The sequence below is a fragment of the Candoia aspera genome, chromosome 1 (genome assembly GCF_035149785.1).
Source record: "Candoia aspera isolate rCanAsp1 chromosome 1, rCanAsp1.hap2, whole genome shotgun sequence".
Classification (NCBI taxonomy): domain Eukaryota; kingdom Metazoa; phylum Chordata; class Lepidosauria; order Squamata; family Boidae; genus Candoia; species Candoia aspera.
In genome coordinates this window covers 151,242,244-151,259,006 of record NC_086153.1, presented here as the reverse complement: position 1 = coordinate 151,259,006, position 16,763 = coordinate 151,242,244, and positions in this window count along the sequence as shown.

Genomic DNA, 16,763 nt, shown 5'->3' with positions numbered 1-16,763 from the left:
TTTATTTTTGAACCTTTGTCTAAGTGTGTAATTCTTTATGCTTGGGTGGGCTAAGCGTGTAAGATCAATAACCTGTATTTCTCTAACATGCTCATTAATGCTATTTTAGATAATATTCCTTTCTGTGCGCATCTTTTTGCTGTATTAAGCTCTGCTCCATTCAGTGGTCCTAGCTGTCCACTAATGGCTTCAGAAGAAACTTATCTGGAAGTAATTGAGATAACAATGTCCAAATGGGCAGAATATAAAGCATAGAGTTCCACCTTCTATTGGTCCATCTACTCCAGAGTTAAGGGTGTGGTTCAATGATTCAGGGGTTGGATCAGGGAGACCTCAGTCACAGAAGCTCACTGGGGGACTTTGGGCAGCCCCCCCTTCTTTCTCTATGAGCCCATCCCACTTAAGGGTGGTTGTTGTGGGGACCAATTGTAGGAGAAAGTGCTATGTAAGGTGACTCAAGCTCTTAGATCAGGGGTCCCCAAACTCTTCAAGTCATTGACCCCTTCATGAAGTTTCAGATTGTTCATTGACCCCCAAACTTTATTATATGAAAGTAATTTAATAAATACTACTTTAATAGTACTTAATGAATAACAACAATAACAAAATAATAGATAATATTATTATTTTCTTATTGCTATGGGTGTTGAGAATGTACTGGCTTTCTTTTGAGAGTTTGAGAGCCAAAGGTATGGCTTTGTATGTTCAGTACGGGAAGTGAACAGGAATACTATGTATCCATATATCCTTTCCAGGACAGGGGAGATAAGAGAGGCAAGGAGGAGGGTGGAGGGTCACAGACACACAAGGCAAAGCACACTGGTAAATGAGGCCAGTACAACACACAGCTGATAGAGACAACTCAAGGCCATTCTCACTGGTGGCTGGCCATCCAACCATGGGTAACACTGTCTTGCCTTCAGTATGAGGAACTGGCATGGAGCTCTATGGAGACCTCAAAAGATGAATTGCCCCAATGGACCTTCCATGATTTATCAACCACCTACTGACCCCCAGACATTTACTGACCACCTTTTTTGACCCCCAGCCATTTATTGACCCCTCAGAGAGTCCCATTGACCCTTGGGGGTCGATATTGACCACTTTGGGGAACCCTGTCCTAGAGGAAAGGCATTCAAATACAAATGAATCAATACCTACACTTGTATACATAAAGGAATACCAATTAATAAATAAGCAAGCAAGCAACCCTGTTTCTGCCCATGGGTTGAACTTGACTTGTGGCTTGTTTTGTGAGTGATAGATCCAAACAAAACAAAGGAATGGGGCCAAGATAAAAAGTCAGTGAGGCCAACAGAAAGAAACCATTTTTTTTCCTGTCCCTGAAACTCCCTCCCCAGACTGCAACAAAAAACTATTTGGACCAGAGGGCATAATATGGAGGGCATCCTCTCCTGACACTTTTCTGCAGCCTGTAGTAAATATCTATGCCTTCCTGGCTATGGCTTTATTTTGTTTTGAAATGCTTGTGAGTTTTGAAATCATAGCTATGAAGGACTAATTAATAATGGCAATGCAATCTGCCAATAACTGTGATCAGTGATAATCGAGGAACAATCTATGGCTCAATGTTTTTCCTGGTTTGGTTTTTCTTTCATTGTCCAACTCTTATTTAGACAAAATTTATTCAAATCTAGCAAGGCTTCAGCGTGTGTGTGTGTGTCTTAGTCTGCTATCAACAAAGCCTGACACTAATTTATATTTCAAAGTAATTTTTAATGTTAAAATATAGTTTTATTAGTCATATGCCAAACATCATCATGTTGTGTAGCATAATGCAAAAGGATTTGAAGCTTAATATAATACTATGACATGAGTGGAAGGAAGGAAATGAATAAAAACGCAATTTCCTAAACCATTCATGTAAAGGCACTGCAATTCCAGAGGAATGGGTTTCACAAATGTGTTGACGGGAAAGCATCACTTTTACTGATAACAATGTGAGTTGACTTTTACTGGAGATATTTGTTGTTTTGTCTTCTAAAGAGAGTTGTTGTGAGAAATTCCATTTACTGTATGAGATAATTCCTGTCCATAAAGCTAAAAACAAGATCATGGTGTTCTGAATGATGGAATGCACCCAGGGCATTTGAAGCAAGTGGTGTTTCCTGCCTAAGTGCTAAAAATGAAAATAGCAAAATGGAATTAAAATGGACCTGCCAATCAGTCAAAATCAAACCCCCAAAGTCTGACACACACATGCACGCATGTATAACCTTCACCCAAATCTGATTTGTTCTTCTGTCAAGCTTCTCTTCCCTTTGCCTGGGATTCAGGATGACCTTTACATGGAATTAAATACTGAGATCCATTAATGCTGCCATGCATCATCTCAAATATTTGTGTCATTTCACAATCTTATACAGTGGTGGAGTTATAAAAATAAATAAATAAATAAAGAAGGGGGAAATCTCGCAAGTGATCTGAAGTTTACTGCCCTCCCAAAATGTGATTATCTCACAAGATGTTAATCCTTCCCTCATTTTAAAAGAAATATTTTAAATTTATTTTGAGGTGCTGTGAATCTGGGGGTTTGTGACCACTGGCTTGCTCCTCCAATAACAGATTCAGCTTCATAAGGACCAACTTTATTAGAAGGGATCACTAAATCCCTAGAGCCCACGGTTAGTCTTCATCAATTAGTCTGCTATCAATAAATCAGTTTGATATGCAAAATTTAAAGACTGAAGAGAAAAAAGAACTGACGATCCCCAGTTTGTCTAAACAATGGGATAAAGCCTTAACATCAGTATCAACAATTTCAATATAGCTTAGATTACGGCTTTTTCAACAAAAAAACCTATTTCAGGTTTATTGAATCCTATTACATTTGTATGGAAAAAGAGTGAGTAAATCATAGTGTTGTTGGAGATGCAGTGAGAACAATGCTTCATTAAAACATGTTTTCGAAATGTCCTAACATTATTATGTTAACAGGTTTAACATTTGCAAGCATCCATATTTTTCTGAACCACATAACTATTAAATAGAAATTTACAACTGGAGAAGAGGAATAGATTCTCCATGCCATTCTTATTGCTAAGAAACTAGTCCATCAACATTGGTAAGATGAATTGATGGTCCCAATTATTCTGTGGCCCAGTTACTCAGTGGATTAAAGATACTTAAAACCTATGATTGAGTTGCTTACAGATGTAGATAATGAGTATGGACAATTACAATGAAATATGGCCATCCTTTATAGAAATTGTTGTGTAAAATTTCATGCACACATATACATGTATGACAAGCTCTTATATATAATTGATGTTGTATTAGGGTTTTTTTCCTTTTCTCCTTTCTTCCTTTTCCTTTCTTTTATTTTTTTTCCTCTCTGTTTTATTAAATAAATAAAACTAAATAAAAGAAACGGGTTTTCTATGTTTTTACTCCCTCCCACTAGAATTCCTTAACACTGAGGTCACACATCATACTATGTCATAATTCCTTAACGCAGATTTCCTGAAAACAATACAGAAATAAGATGTGGACAAAGCATGTTCATGGGGGAAAATATACGTAACTTGCAGCATTCTATTATGGCAAAACCTCTTACAAAAACGTGTACATACTGGAAAATGCACATCAAAATTTGGAGGAAATTTTGAAAATTTGGAGAAATAAGCACAGAAATGTGTAAACCTTTTCACGCAGACTTCTTGGCTGATTTTGCAAACTGATATGGAAAGAGGCCTAAACAAATTTTCATTTGGGGATATGAGAAACAGAAAAGTTGATGGCTTTGCCCATCCTTTCCCCCATACATAGTGCAATGTGTATCAGGGTTGTGGCCTATTTTCCTAGAGGTAACACTGTATTTTTTATTTAGCTATATACTGCTACACAGTTCCCTAATGCTTTTTTACAGGTATGTCTAAAAGCATATTATACAACATAATGTCAGTGACTGCATTTGAATAGACACAATTGTACCACATTGTCTGTAGCACATGAGATGCAGCAAGTTAGAGATGTTCATGTATTCATTCATTCCCATCTGCATATTTTCTTTTACAGAAATAAACAAACAAACAAATTCCAAGTCTGGTAATCCTAATATAGAAGAATAACGACTATCAGTAAAATGAATAAAATCAATAGTGATGGGAATTATTACTATAAATTCTAGGTGTGATGTCTTTTTGCACCAGTTGTGCTCTCTCCCAAAGTGGTATTATTTCCAGTGATCAAGTTGGAGTAGCATTGCTTTTATAGCCACAATGAAGTCATCTTGTGCACAGGAAAGCGGTATCAGTGTTGGGGGAACACTGTGGTTTGTAATGAGATTTTTAAGGATACTCCTAAAAAAATGGGGAAAGATTACCTTTTCAAACACTCCAGGGAAGACTCAGTACCCACACAATGCTTGCCTTTTTTTTAGTTTTTTAAATTAGTGCTCAGTGTGGAGCTTCCTGAGTACTGGGGCAAGGGAAACTGAAGATTATGAAGATGGGGAAAACAGAACGGAATGGCTAGAATCCTGAATTGGCCATGAATGTTTCAGAATATTCATGGAAAAATAATAGAAGCAGTGTCAGCCCTGTTTTAACCCCTGCATGACCTTCCCCAAATCCATCCATTGCCCTGTTTATTTTGGTTCCAGGAGAATGTGTTGTGCATCTTCCTAGGAAGACAGTTTGTAGTTTTGCTTGCAAACTAGTAATTGCCATGAGATTTTGGAAGCAGAAGAAATTAGTAAACGAGTGGTGAGGATAAATGAGAGAAGAATCAGAAGTGATTGGATACCCATTAAATGTTCTCCAAGGAGCTGCTGTATTTACAGGCAGCTTTTCATGCCAATTTTACTTTGAAGATACATAAATTTTATAATTCTCATCATTAGTGCTATAAGCATGGTAAAGTATAAGTTAATTCTACAGTAATGTGATTATTAAAACCATTAGTCAAAGCCAAGGGATCCATAATTAACTTAATCTCCAGCATCAAGTAAATGATTCTACTGTGTGCTTTAAGGAAGCAATTGTTCACTGTTATGCAAAGTACACCAGAGTTATTAGACTATAAAGCTCTGTAATCTTATAATTAAATTATAAATTTTACATATTTTAATAACCCACTTTATATATTTTAATTGTTTTCTACAGAATATTGAAAATTTTGCTTTTCTGCCTTCTAGCTAAACTAGGATATTCCAATGTATAGAAACTTTGTTCTCTAGTTCCTGAGGCTACTAGTTGTCTAGATAGAATTTAGATAATAGGTAGGCTGTTGAAATGGTTAACAAAAAGATTTTACTGGAGTAGAAAAAAATCAAAACATTGCTTGGAATCAATAAGGCCATCTTTTGAACTAGAAAACACAAATGAGATGGAATCCGGTACTATAAAATGTACATCGAGTTATGTATGATTATTCCATGAAGCATAAGCTTGAACCAACAAAGAAAAAATAAGTTGAGATCAATGTATCATGTAGTCATTATGTCCTATTAATGTGTGATGGAATGTGAGGGTGACCTTGGAAGATGGGGGGAAGAGATGCCCCTAGAGAACGATCAGGTAAAAGAGAAAGGAGCCCGCAACAGAGTAACGGCCAGAGAAAGAAACTTAGGGAGGGAGGGCCCGCCCTAATTACTCAGGCAGTAAATAGGGAGGGTGGGAAGTTTGTACTTCCAGACTTGCCAGATTCTGTTAACGTAGGCTTACAATAAAGTGGAATTAGCTGATCTGGTTGTGTTTCCTGTCTGGTTTACCTGGAAGGGCTGACATTAATCTGGCAAATCCAAAAGAACAAACAGCCCAGGTTCCAAGGGTCACATAAGGAGAGTTCCTGAAGTAGAAAGGTTCAAGCCCTAGACAGATAGATAGAATATAGTTTGATTAATTCTACAAAATAAGATCTCTGAAGTTCCTTACGGTGTTAGGCAGAATTAATTACACCACACAATAGGATGGAGTTTATTTTATTATATCAGGGGGAAAAAAAATCTCTGCATGCAACTTTATGTCACGTGGGAAAAAAACAAGAAGATAACTGAATGGACAGATGAATTATTAATCTGCTGCCAACTTTATAGCCTGATGTGCAAATGATTTATTTTTTAGTAACTAGCATAATTTCTTCACAGAATTCCAAATAATTTGACAAGCTCTTTGAGAGGAGTCTCAAAGGGGATACAGTTCTGCACTGAGGCATGAAAATAAATGACTATGGATTAATGTAGGCTTTTCTCCAAGGTACAATGATTTCATATCACAAGCAAATATGTTGGTGGTCAACTCTGATATTTCCCAGTCAATATGGGCAAAGATCTAATATACCTGGAAGCTTCCAAGTCAGAAAAGCTGACATATAACACTTGCTCATTACTATATGCTGCACAGGCATTGTGCTGATAAAAATGTGCTCTGATCTAATGACCTGCTTTGTTAGGAAAATGTGGCTGTAGAACCATTGTGATTTGTAACCTATCATGTTGTTGTTGTTTATTCGTTCAGTCGCTTCCGACTCTTCGTGACTTCATGGACCAGCCCACGTCAGAGCTTCCTGTCGGTCGTCAACACCCCCAGCTCCCCCAGGGACGAGTCCGACACCTCTAGAATATCATCCATCCACCTTGCCCTTGGTCGGCCCCTCTTCCTTTTGCCCTCCACTCTCCCTAGCATCAGCATCTTCTCCAGGGTGTCCTGTCTTCTCATTATGTGGCCAAAGTACTTCAGTTTTGCCTTTAATGTCATTCCCTCAAGTGAGCAGTCTGGCTTGATTTCCTGGAGGATGGACTGGTTTGATCTTCTTGCAGTCCAAGGCACTCTCAGAATTTTCCTCCAACACCACAGTTCAAAAGCATCGATCTTCCTTCGCTCAGCCTTCCTTAGGGCCCAGCTCTCACAGCCATATGTTACTAAACCTATCATGTAGGCCTAGAGATTATGGATTTTCTGGCCAGGTTTATGAAGACATAATTTGGGGCTGCAATTAGCTACCGCACATTCTGTAAATTGGGACAGCACCTGGAAAACTTCATACAATTTCATAGAGTCTTTCTAGGTTTCAGTGTATCCCATATCTTGAACTGCTCAGAACTGTTATGCTATTGTAAAAAATAAGGAACTACAGCAATAAATATCTAAGATGTGTACATGAGCATATATACATTCGAACATACAGACATACAGCAATGTTACCAGTTGGTGGCATATTCAAAACTGGACTTTCAGCAAACATCCAGAGCATGACTCAAGAGAAGGAAGAATGTAAAAATGATGGGCTACCTTCCCACATGGTGAAATCAGTAAAGGAAGGGCCTTATCTTCATGCAGATAAAGACATTAAGTCTAGAGTCAAATGTTACTTGGTGGCACTACTTCTATCAGCATATGTCAAGAACGTGTACTTTTGAGAGAAACCCGCTTAGACTTTGACTGTCATTTGAGAGACTGCATTGGAAGAAATTGGTGTGGTCAAGGCACAAAATAAATACCCCAAAACACTTAGTATGACTACTCCCAAACTAGTTAATATTTTCTCCCTTTTGTGACATGGAATAATAAAACTTAGAAGGAAGTTTTGGAAAGGCTGTGGGGCATAGACAATCACGACAGATTGCAATTTTGCCTCCAGTGAGGAAATCTACTGCTACAGTAATGTCAAGATTTCACTGCTGGGAATTCCAGTGGGCCGGCAGTCAATGCAGAGGACTTCTGTCTCTCAGTATCCAGCTCCTGGGGTCCCAACTGCTTGTACAATAAACAGCTGCTATGCCAGAATAAGGAGTTTTGAACACAATTGAGCCACATCAGCAATTCACCATATTTCATTCCCTTTTTTAAAAAAAAAAAGTGGGAAAAGGACACTTGAGTGTGACACTGAGAAAGCGGAAGGGGGCATTACTTATAGTATTCCAGTAGCTCAGCCATGACTGATTGACAGCCCCCTGTGCTGTTCTTGCTTAGGAAGGGCAAGTGCTAAGTGGCTATCAGTTCTCTGCAAGCTCTTTACTGTAGACCTGCAAACAATTAAAACAGCTCAGCTCTATCCTGGCCAAGTTGCAAGTGGAACTGGAAGAGTCGGGCAGTGGAAGAACTAGTTGTCTCGAAGTGCCCAAGGTTGTCAGAACAGAGAATATCGTCTTCTATTTTTAACTCTCCAGTGTTTTGCAGAATTTCTTCCACCAATGTTGTTATCAAAAAATTTTATTAGGACAGAAGGTGATATAACTACACAAAGTCTCAACTTGTGACATTCTGAGCCTTATGCCTGAGAACCCTGGGTAACAAATGGGAGAAAAAACAGTAAAGGTTTATGGGACTATAAAAAAAAAAAAGTCAGAAACAGCAGCAGCCACAGAACGTAATTATCTCCAGATATATTGTATTAGTAACGTTTACACACAATGGCACATCGTCACCAGAGTTTGCACAGGAGATGTGTTCTGAAGTATTGCATTATCCCATTAAAAAGCTGTTGGCAAAACCGGACAGGCCTTTTTCACCAAATGAAGTCATTCTTGTTTTTATCTAGTCTTGTTGTCGGCCTAGGAAGGGAGAGGGACAGCTCAACTCATCACATGGTTGCTATCCTGTTTTTTCAGCTTGGCTGACTCAGCAGGCTAACCTCTGATTTCCTTAACTATGGTTTATTAAATAAAACACTATTGGCTAAGTTCACACAACACAATAAGCTATAAATTACCATTTACAAAGCACAATGGCAGGATTCACAAAACACACTAAGCCCAAACCAAACAAATCACGTTGCACCTTAGCATAATGTGTGAATCCAGTCTTTTTGCTAGATAGAAAGACACGGATGGAGTATGTGAGAAGAAAGAGGATGTATTTTTTTCAAGTTTAAAATGTTTATTATAAGAAGTGGTATCAGTCTTCAGGAACTGGTTCCTTCCCAATAGGGGGCCCACTGGCCTCTCCTCCGTTATAGCACCAGTCTGGTTATGTTGCAGGAAGCTGGGAGACCTAATAATCTTTCCTTTCTTTCAGCCCTAAAAAATTCCCGGGGCAGCATTTACCTGGCTGGGTTTGGTTTCCAGTAGAAAGATAAGACAAAGGAGGGAACGGGACCAGACAAAACCATTGGCCCCACATCAGATCTCCAGAGAAGACCATTCCTGCACTCTCTCCCCCGCCCCCTTCTGAATAGTTTCCCAGCTCTTCTGCCTCTATTGCCTGCTTGGTCAGAGAAATACAGGCCTAACTTCCCTCATTCTGAGTTCAAAAGAGGGAAAAAGGAAGGTGTCTTTCCTTCCTCCATGGCTCTCACATTCCAGGGATTCCAGTGCAGGTCAGTAACAGCCTTGTCTGCCTAAAGGCAACAGAAATGGCAACAGTTCAGAGAACATACACATTTCTGCAGCACTGAGCCCCACATAGCTAAGCTTTTCAAGCAAGAGGACTCTGGCTGCTATCTTAGGCATTATGTGCTTGAAAGTAGATCTCAGTACCTGGGAATTGGAGGAGTGGTTGTCAGGACACATTGGGGGGGGTGCTTGTTAAGATAGGCTAACATAGACCCCTCCCACAATGTCAGAGAGCTGGAAAGAACTCACGTCCATTAGGGAAGGAAATGGGATTGTCTTGAAACAATGTTTCGGTTGTATTGATTGACTGATTGTTTGATTGATTATAGGCCATCAAGTTGGTGTCAACTCTTAACAACAACATACATAGCTTTTCTCCATGGCAATGTGCCCCTAACCTGTACTCCTGAAGGACCAACAAATACTGGGAGATACTGAATACTTGGGGAAGCTATGGATTGCTTGCAGCATGAGATAGGCAATCTTCTGGAGATGTAATTTAAATGTTGAGGTCATGTCATGAATGTTCTTTATAAACTGGTCTGAGGATATCCATTAATCAACATTAACTTTAATTTACAATAATAAAAAATACCTAGAGCCCTTAGTTTGTCCTGCATAGAAGGCCTCACTCCCAAATGAACTCCTGCTCCTGTGCTTTCATGGTTCATACTTGCCCTATACAATATCTTTCCTTCCTTTCCTTATTCATTACTGTGGATTTTCTCATAAAATGGCTGCCACGAAAGGGTTGAAGATTCTTCAAGTCACCAGTGGAGATTCTGCCACGAATGTGTATGGAGTCCAGGTGGAGCTCAAAAGCAGTCTTGGAAATCAAGATAATTCACGCTGAAACCTGGCCCTTTGCTTTGCAGCAAGGCAGATTCCTTGGGGGAAAAATGTTTAAAAATAATAGCTTCCACAGAAACTATGTTCATTGTGCGTATCCTGGCTCACTGCAACAGTAGTTTTGATTTTGCAGTTTTCACCTTCCAAATGGGAGCCAGCTTAAAGGACTAGTTTGATTCCCCCTAGTGGCTAGATTTTGTAAATGTTCAAAGGAAAAATATTCCCACAAAAGACTCAGATTTGTCCATAGCACCATGATTGCAGTCATTTATGTTGCCCAGTCTTTTACACATTTAATCTGAAAGTGCAATTGAAATCTGCATAGTGATTAGATTAAAATGTATCCTCCCCAAACATAATGATTTTAATAGCTTGATCAAAATGAAAGTTATAAAATAGAATTTAGTGCCCAAGTGGAATTGCAGCAAATCACACAGTTTACAGTTATAACTGTCCTTCATGCTGGGTTCAAAATTAACAGCTATCATTTGGGGGGGGGGGAATAAAAGATCCAAGCATGCTTGGAAACAGATGGGATGTTTTGCTTCATTGTGCACAACAGAGGTAACAAGAACCAAAACAATGTTTGGGGGGAAAAGTTTTAAAAAATTAAGACAGCCATGCTGTGGCAAAAGATGTTGAACCGATAGCCCATTCAATTCCATTTCAGATTCCTAACTCAATTCAGGAGTATCAAACCCTTCGTCACCAGAGTTATTCTCCCTCAGTTTGACCCACAACGCAAACATATTGTGAGGTTAGATTTATGTTCTGGACTCCTTAAAGAAAAGGCATGATGGGCTTCGGATATATAACCAGAACTTGTACTACTAAACAATGATGGGCATAATACAATTGTTTATGATACGTTCACATAGAATACATTTTTGAATATAGGCTATAAATAAAAGATTACAAGAGCCTTGTGCTTGTTCATTTGGCTGTGCAGTTTTGCCCCAGGTGGAATCACATCAAAGTGCTTTGTTAGAATCAGCCCAAGACATTTTTATTTCTGGCTGAGTTATTAAGAATAACAGATTTGCACATCCAGTATACAAAAGAGTAGGCTGTACAAAGCTCTTAGGAGCATCAGAAGAAGTGTGGAACAAGGCGTGGAATATGGAAAGGTGTTACACGATCCTGCACACCCATTATTTGGCCAAGTACCTCCTACAAAAAGATTGAAGTCAAGAAGGAGCTTCTTAGACTATGCTGAGGAGATTGCTACTACACCCCAAACAGAAAGATTAAAAAGATGGAAATCTCAAGTAAAACATCTTCATAATTGGATAGAACTGCTTGAGGAGTTGCCTGGAGGTTCAGAGAAGGAGTGGACGGTTTGGAGATGTTTAAACAGATTGCGCACTCAGGGCCGCAACTAGGGGGGGGGCAAGCGGGGCATGTGCCCCGGGCGCCGTGCTGGTGGGATGCCAAAATGAGTGCTGGTGGGGCACCAAAATGGGCATGGAATCCATGTTTGCCCCAGGTGACACAGACCTTAGTTGCGGCCCTGTGCGCACTGGTTTGGTCAGAACTAAAAATAATATGGAAAAATGGGGGTTTCTCCCTGAGGGCAAGGATATTTGCTGTGAATGTGGCAATATTCAAACAACTACCCATCTTTTACAGTGCCCTTTGGGACCGACATGCACACAGAGTGACTTACTGGTCAGAAACACCTCTGCCATCAATGTGGCCCGGCATTGGGCTAGAGTTATATAAATTTTATATTTTTATTAAATGTTTTTAACTTTAACTTTTAATTAGTACTTTCCCCCTTTCTACTTCCTGCACTTCTGACCCGAAACGAGACAAGCTGTTACAAGTGGGAATGTTTAGTAAGCATCTCTTTTTGAAACATTAAAGCAGCCTCATTACTGACATGAGAATCAAGGTACATGGAAAGATCACTTGACTTATGTTAATGTAAAAAGTGAATCCTCTTCTGGGTGTCCAGATTCTTTTCTTGTCTGCTCTGTGAACAGACAGTGGCTGAATAGGCAAGTCTCTTCCCTTTCTGGTCTTAGAGAATGGTGTACTTCAAAGAAAGAGGCTAAAGTGAGGCTGTGGATCAAATAGCTCAATGGAATCTTCACCTTCCTTTCTTTTTGCTTTGCTGTTATATTAAAGGTGAGCATTTTCACTTAACAAGCTCATCAGAGCCAACAGGGGAATCTATACCTTGTTGGGACACTAGAGCTCCATTAAGGAGATACCTTTGGCTGTCAAGTTTATTACTTGAGGAGCAGTTTCCAAGTCTTGTTTGTGAGGTAAGTGCACTACTGCACCTAGTGAGCCATGGTACAATAGTCTGCATCAGGAGCCTCGCCTTGGTGGACATGTGCCCAACTTCACAAGCTGAAATTGCATAGTATTGGGGTTCCAGTTCATGTGGAAGCCGTCACATGTACAGGAAGGATTCCCACAGCAGGGAAGTGTTCTGTACTCATGGTTCACAGGGTACAGCAATGGTATGTGGGAGCTGGAGTGAAACCCCTCTACGTTCTACTTCGAGACTGAAAAAACCCTGAAATGAGGCACTGGTGGTATCCAGTAACAGGCAGTAAAGGAAGTCTTCAGGAAAACAAACATGGTAATTAAAAATAGTTCTCCAAACCAGGAATGTTCTGCATGTCAGACAAATGTTATAGCCACTATTCTCCTGAAAGGCTTCTGTACCAGAAGCTGCAGCAGAAACTACTGAGCCAAAACTGTGAAAAAGCAAGAAAGGACTTTTTAGGTTAAAACTTGCTGTTGTGTCTGCATATATGTACATTTTTGATGCTTTAACATTGTGTATATAAATTTAATAAATTTAGTTTAACTTTATGTGTGCCATGTGTGTGTAAATTTAATGAATTTATTAAATTTATACACCCGCCACCTCACTATATAAGTGACTCTAGGCGGCTCACAAGTAGAAAAGGAGCATAAAAATCTTAAATTCTTAAAAATTTTATAAATTTATTGGGTTCTTGGTATTCTTTGAGCTTGCTTGATTACCTAGCCTGGTAATGAAATGTCTGCAGGTAAACAACCATGCTCAGAGAACACAAAAAGCCTAACAGTTCAATCCTGAGCTACATATATTCTCTAATATATTTTTATATTTACTACACATATAAAGCTATATATGACCAGTAAGACATAACTGCAGAAAGGAAAATGATCTGCAGTTGCTTTCCTGGAAGGGGAAGGTAGGAGGGCACAATAGCAAGGGAATTGTCCTATGGGGGGGGGGGATTCAACACCTGGACTGAACGCCTGGCAAGTTGTCGCCAAGACCTCTCAGTCTGGAAAGAATTTTCTTCAGCCCACTTACAGTCCAGATGGCATCAGCCTGGGACAGGTCCAGCTTAAGGGTGCAGATATGCAACTAGTCTCTTAGCCAAATGAAGGATTCATTAACTTCCACTGTAAGTTTGGGGGCAATTTATATACTGTACATTCTAAGGATATTTCTAAATGAGCAACTTAAACACTTTCAGAAGAATTGATTCAGAAGAATTAGAACATGGTCAGTCTTTACATGATTTGGGGGAATTTTTCCTCTCCCCCATTTTTTTTTCAGGAATCTCTATGAATGTAGCATACATTAAAGAAATACAGATTCCCCTAGATTTAAAAAAAAACCTTAAAAACTTCAGTTGGTTCAAAATGCAGAGGTTTGTTTGTAGTACTAGCATTAATTGCCATTTGAGGGAATGTTCCTCCCTCTGCAAAGTAACCAATGAATTGCTGGGCTGAGCTGTGATAAAATAAAAGCACACCAGCCAAAAGACACAGGAATGCTAAAGATGATATAAGGGGGAAAAGAGTATTTTAAAACCATAGCAGAAAATTACACTTGGAGGGCACATTTGTGGTGGGAGGGTAGTGACTACTAATTCATCCGAAAATGTTATTTTGGATTTATTGGATTCCTCAAAGAATATTTTAAAAGGGATGGACATTAGATTTTTTATCCTGGCAATGTAAAGAATGTGAAGATTCTTTAACTCACCTGATTTGGTCTTGTTCTGTTATAGCATTGTCTTAGATTCAAAATAATACAGTTAACATAATTTTGGGATGAAATATTATAATTAAGGATCTCAAGTTGTATTATATTCCTAACTATGGGATTTGTCAAATTATGAAGAGCTTTGCCTTTATTGAGCTTGGGATACAGCAAAGAGAATAATCCTATGTAACTAGAAAGAAAGTTACTCTCCTGATTTTATGGAATAATAATAATAACAATAATTCGTTAAATGTATATGTCACCTAACTCTCAGGAATGGATCAAGGAAATGACTTTATTTTTAAAAGGTCTTTGTGCTCTGAAAAAGAGAAGATGATACATTATGTTGTTATATGGTTCAAATTTAATGTTAAGCTCAAGAATTGAATTAATTCTGTAAAGGTTTTTACATTATATAGATACTTTCTTTTTGCTATTTTTTGTGGGAGTTATGTTTACTTCATTTCACCACTATAAATATTTAAGGTTTTTTTCCCACTTTATTACCATTATCCAATACAGACTTTCTCTTTCATATTTCACTAACAATATAATTAAATTAATAAATAAATCTCCCCTCCCATCCCCAGAGTGATGTCATCTATGCCTGCCTTCCAAAAATGGTTGTTGGCCTATTCTGGTGCCAGGGCAATCAGGCCATGCCCACATAAGCTTTAAGTGAGATAGAGATGTGTGGACATACTGGACTTAATAGAATTTAATAGAACATATATGTGCTGTCAAGGAAATCATGACATACACACACAGATACACATGCACAAAAATGCATCTCTGAGTGATGGCTTTCAATTATATTTCCCAATACTTTCTTAGCATTTATTGCTTGCCTGTTTATTGTCCTTATACCACAACTTACAGTATTGCATTTCCTCTTTATTACAAAATATAAATTATTTTGTATTTCAGGACACAGTTTCAGGACACAGTTTCAATCTATTGCTTTTCCCATCTTGCTCCCAAACAAATGCATTCATTCTTCATTTTTCTGGTCCTCATTTCTACCAAATCCTCCCATAAATGAATTTCATGACTTTTTCCATGCCAAAATGGTAGGCTGGTATACAAACCCAACGTAATTTAGATTCTTCCTATGTTGATGTCAAATGACATAAACTATCAGCTTGTGTTGGAATTGATATGGGAACAGAAATCACCATTAGTTAACCATGTCAATGCACCTCAGTCTGCAACTAAAGCAACATACCGCCTTCTTATATCTAGCAAGATTTGGATGCCCTTGGCTGGGTTCACACAGGGTACTAAACATGACGAAATGTGACTGGTTTGAACTTTAATGCAACAATGTGCAATTTTCTTTGGGCTGAGCACTCTTTAACTGGCATCCTGGGACTGCATTGCAAAGGGGATGGGTTATGGAAAAAGTTTTAAAGTGGGGAGGGATTAAAATGAAATATTAACATTCTTTATAATTAATTTTATTTCATTAAATTGTTACGTTTAATATGCACATCCTTATGTGTGCGCTTTCTTAAAGCAATTCCCATCTTCAAGTGGCTCCCAGGTTTAAATTCAATTAAGAAGTATTCAAGTAAAAAATGAACCCCATTTTCTCTCCCCCTCATGCATAGGCACTCAAGCATCTGGGGTTGTTGTTGGTGGGCAACAGAATCTGCAAGGACATAAGGCCCTCACCTCAGGTAACAGAAATGAAGTGAAAGGGCAGCACGTAATTAATTATTGTATTTTTCCTGACAGGAATAGGAAGAGGTGCTTGTATGATTTTATCCTTATGTGCCAAAATAACCCAAGCAGCTATGATGTAAGGTAATGGGCAGTGTTTTAATGAGGATGGGTTACATACATATTTAACCTTGATTCATATTCACAATGAGATTTTGGGCCAGCTTGCCATTTCAGCCTAACCTGAACCTGCAGAGTTGTGGGAGTAAAACTGTCACTTTGTACAATGCACTGAGCCACATTTTACTCCTAGTACGTTGTGCAAACCCAGCCCTTATGGTTGCTTGAGTTTACTTTGTTATGTGAATTAGGTTAATTCAGCAAATTATTATTTTTTATTTCTACCTTGGCTTTTGTTCAGCGCAAGGCAGCATCAGCACTCCTCGCTTCTGGATTATTCCCAAGAAACCTGTGAAGTGGGTTAGGCAGAGCGCTATGCCACCCCATGGTTGGGGTGTGCAGACAGAGTCTACCAGAGTGGTATGTCAGTGTGCCAGCGTGGTGTAATGGCTAAGATGCTGGGCTAGAAACCAGGTGACAGTGAGTTCTGGTCCTCCCTCAGGCAAGAAAGCCAGAGGGGTGACTTTGGGCCAGTCACTCTCAGCCCAATACACCTCTCAGAGTTGTTGTGGGGAAAATGGGAGGTGGGTGCATTAAGTATGTACGTGGCCTTGAGCTGACCAGAAATCAAGGCAGGAGAAAAATCAAATAAATAAATAGGGCTTGAAAGTTCCCGGGAGGAAAGGTGGGATAAAGCAATACAGCAGATATTAAAGAACAGTCCAGAAAAACCCAACTCCGTGCACACTTATGGTACTTATTTTCAGGGGCTTTCAAGGAGTAGCCGTTAGTTACAGCAAACCGCTAAAAGCCACGATGATTTTGTACGGCCCA